Here is a 4,753-nt window from a genome sequence, read left to right on the forward strand (position 1 = left end):
TGTGGTTCCAAAAACTAAAAAGAAGCTTCGTGGGGATCGTGCCTTTTCTGTTGTCGCCCCAAAGTTGTGGAACCAGTTGCCCTTAGTTGTTAGACAGGCTCAGTCTGTACCTGTCTTTAAATCACGTCTAAAAACGCACTTTTTCTCATCGGCTTTTAATCAATGAGTGACATGTCTGTTTTTTATGCTGTTTCAAACAGATTTTAATTTGTCTTCATTTTTATGATGGTTGTATTTTGTTGTTCTTAGCCCGCTTAATCACCTTGTGTTATCACTAGTGTTATTTACTTATTTAATCCCTTGTTTTATGTTTGGTGTACAGCACTTTGGCCAGCTGCAAAGTTCTTAAAGTACTTTATAAAGTTGGTATGGTATGGTATGGTATGGACTAACACCAGGAAGTCTAAGTTCTTATGAAAGAATATGGATATTACAACCATTGGTCCAAGTGTCCAAACATAATGACATTGGTCTAGTTCACCATTGGCTTAGGTATCCAAAACATGGTGATGCATAGGTTCAGTGACCGTATTTGTACTCTTCTCCCACCTACACTATGGCCTGATCTCCCCAAGGGCAACAGGCCACTCTGGCCCCGAACTGGCACCATGAGACAGAAAACATGTAGATAGAGAAGAAATGGTCGACATATCCTGGGTGCCTTCTCACAGGATATGTCATCACAGCCCATCCATGACTCGTGCTCTGGACACCTAGTATTTACAGAGAATAGTCTAATATATCTCTCAAACATTCACTATTTACAGCTTCAAAATGTCTATAAAATCCCCTGAATCCCTTTATAGTTTTAGTAAAATCAACATGCTTTTCGACCTCACTGAGGCACAGGATTGGCCCCTGTGACAAACAGCCGTTTGTCACTTAAGTATGAATACAGGCACCTTTTTTCACTGAAGCACTTTAACTTGCACATATAGATGGACATCACAGCCCTTAAACATATTTGCACAAACAAAATAATTGCACGTGATTGGTTTTAAAAGTAGTTTATTGATTTTACGGTCTTTTCAGTTTTTACATCCAGTTGTACCTGTATTTTTTAATTGATGATTACTTGGCCCTGGAGAAAAGGGAGACACAAATTAGATCACAGAAAGATGGAGTGCAATATAAGTGTGCAATATTTAAAGCTATACCTACCGATGTGGCATTTCTCACAGCACTTAGTAAAAGTTTGAACATGAACAACCCGCCTCCCTCCAAAGCCCCGCCCCCTTCCCTCTGCCTGTGCTCTGAGGCTCCTCCTCCTCTCTCCTCCTCTCACCTGATGCGCGATGGAAACGGAGGAGGAAGCAGAGGTGGAGGTCCGTTTTGGCGTGTCCGCGGACCCCTCCCTCAGTAATCAGATGCATCATCCACCTGCCGCGGGCCCGCGACTCCTGTTCCATCAGTAGACCTGGTCTGTGCAGTACTGGGTCAGTGTCTTCACTGCAGTGCCCAGGGGATGGGCGCGCGCACTGTGAACGCGCAGCCTCCGCGAATTTTCCGTGGACATTTGAAGTTTCATAGTCCATACATTTATCATCCTACATCATCTTACATTGTGTGACACCATGTACATGTACCTGTATGAGTCCCACCGTCATAAAAGCTGAGCTTTATGCAGACCTGTTCAGTCCAGTACACCAGACTTCCAGACTTTTGTCTCCATCTTTCACTAATCAGACTCCTGTTTGTTCTCCTCAGTTGTTGTTTCTGTTCATAAATCTGTTTAATCCCTTCCACATGTGCATGTCAGTTCTATCCATTCACATCCTTAGACAGTAGACTGTGGTCAGTAACAGGAAAAGCAGCGCCAGTGAAGCATCAGATTCAGAGGTACACATATCAGATGTGAGACGGCGATAATGGATCGGATGCTGGACGGCCGTAATGGATGATTAACAGGAGGCTCAGTCAGGTTCGGCCAATTATTTCATTCGGACTGAATAAAATGATTGGTCAGACTTTTATCAGAAATATATCAGAATTAAACATTTTTGAGTTTCAATACCTGGTGGATTTCTTTGACATTTTAGTTTGACACATGCTTATCAGGAGCATTTTAAGATGACAAAAGAAGTGTAAAAATGCCACATCATACGGTATGCCTTTAAGTTTAGCTTTGTTTAGTGTCTGTGTGAGTGGATTTTAAAGTGTTTAGTGAATAGCATGTTAGTGTGTTTGTACTTACCCTGTCCTTGTGTCCAGGTCCGTCAATGAAAAGAGTCCCTGCAGGAACAACAGCCTTAAGAAGGCTCTGGCCTGGACCAGGGCAGGGAAATGTGTGGGGGAGCCAGGAGGTGTATTTTATTGGTTTATGGGTTTTTATTTAACTTTGGTGTTTGGATTTAGAGTTTCAGATATATAGCTTGGGTTTTAGATAGGCTAACATTGTGGGTTTTAGTTATGGAGGTTTTAGATTAGTTTTAATAATTTATGTAGATTTGTAACTCCCCTGTGGAGCTGTAGTGGTTTTATCCAGTTAGCAAAACAGTATAAAAGGGCACCCGTTTTCATCAGTAGGGGTTCTGCTGCTGGAGAAGACACTGCTGCTCCAACCTCCATATGCACTTGTATTTTTTTTTTAGCATTGGCACTTTGTCTGGAAAAAGGATTATTGAAAATATTTTTTAAAAATTGTGGACCACGCCATCTCCTGCCTCTGCCTCATCTCCTTCCTAGTTTCACTGACCTCCAACTGCTAAACAGCCAGCCTACATCACAGCCCCATATTAAATGTTTGTGGAAATGACCAAAAATAGTCATTTCCCTGATGAAGGGTGGAGAGTCTGGTTTTCTGCCAGCTTCATATGTAAAGTGTCATGAGGACACTTTTGTTATGATGTGATTCTTTATAATTAAAATTTAATTGATAAAAAGAAAGACCTCAGAGCTGAAAGTTGTGAAGGTGACGTCATCGTTACTGTATCCCTCTGTGATGTGTTCAGAGACTGAGGATGTCTCTGCAGCGTCAACAAAACCAGACTTGTAGTGATTTTCACCTCTTGTAATAGTTTTTCACCTCCCTCTCCGAGAACAAGGTGAAATACACTGAGGTACTGGTTGTTTTGATGTTGGCAATGTGTGTCACATGAGACGAAAGATGCAATCCACTGAGGCGTTTCACACTAAACTAGATACTATCTTTACCACAAACTGTCACTTTCTTGACTTGTAAAAAATATCCTTTAAATAGACAAACATCATATGTGTAGTCAATTACGCATTTAAATAGGATCCAGAAAATGTCTCTTGCCATGGATCTGTGTTAGAGACTGGTTTAGACCAGCTCTAAATGTAAAGTGTCATTAGACAACGTTTATAATGTGGCGCTATATAAATAAAACTTAATTTGATTCATATTTTTCCCAATGTCCAGTTTCACCTTCCTATAGAATCTGCATGTTCATTTTATATTTGCATCCACCCTGTGGCATCAGGATGGAACCACTGAGTCACTGAAATGATACAGAGCTTGTGTGGAAGTAGTGTTGATAAAACTGTCCCAATATTAAGATAAGATAAGATAAGATAAGATAAGATAAGATAAGATAAGATAAGATAAGAAAAGGGAAATAAGATAAGATAAATCTTTATTATCATTTCACCAACATATTTTGTACATAGCACCATGAAATTGGAGCACGTTACCACATGTTGCAAAAGAGAAGGCACACAACAATAAAAACACACACGATGATAAAAATAGACCCAAATATACACAGAATAAAATCTAAAATCTTAGCAAAAATATACCGAACCGAACCTGGGGGGACAGAGCTTTCTCAATTGCTGCTCCAACCCTCTGGAACTCTCTCCCACCTCCTCTGCGACACTGCTCCAACCCCAACACCTTTAAATCCCTTTTAAAAACGTACTTATTTAAGATTGCTTTTAATGTTTAATCCTAATGTTTAATGTTTAACTGTTTTATATTTGTATACCTACCTTTGCACCTGCTTTTAATCTGTTTTTAATATGCCTGGTTTCTGTTTTTATCTGTTGCATGTAAAGTGTCTTTGAGTTCTATGAAAAGCGCTATACAAATAAAATGTATTATTATTATTATTATTATTATTATTATTATTATTATTATTATTATTATTATTATTTGCATATGTGCAAAATAAGTAAATACAATGTGTAAGAGTAAAAGTCTATCTCTGTTAAAAAAACACAAAAAAAAACAGCTAATAATAAAGTCTGACCCTACTCTACATTATGGAAACAAACACAAAGGAAATAAACTGTTTTTAGTGGAGTTTAAAATCTCACTTGTAAGCTTTGTCTTCTAACATTTTCTTTACTGTCTCTTGGTTTTACATCATAAATGTATTTGATCATGTTTTATGTTGAACTAAAACAGAAGATAGTCTTTTACATAAATCATTTTTGTCTGAGAGTTTGCACAGTTACTTATGCATTGCACATTTATGTAAATATATTTTTTCTCTTAGTAATAGTAGTTTATCTTAAAAATTTTTTGCTCATTCTCTTTTGCTTGCCATTCTTAAATGATGTTTGTGTTAATTTCCAAGTTAAATTATTCTGTTTCATTTCATATTCAGTGTGGACAGTAAAGTAAGATTTTCATTTTACAGGGAAACTTGTTCCTTTACTGTTTAAACATGACAATAAAACGCTTTGAATCTTAACCCATAAAGGCCCAGTGCTACTTTTGTGTCAGTTCCCAAATGAATCTTTCTCACTATTTAACCTTTGTTAAACGATTTACCATCATTACCGCCGC

This window comes from Sphaeramia orbicularis, chromosome 17, assembly GCF_902148855.1.
Source record: "Sphaeramia orbicularis chromosome 17, fSphaOr1.1, whole genome shotgun sequence".
In the NCBI taxonomy this organism is placed as follows: Eukaryota; Metazoa; Chordata; class Actinopteri; order Kurtiformes; family Apogonidae; genus Sphaeramia; species Sphaeramia orbicularis.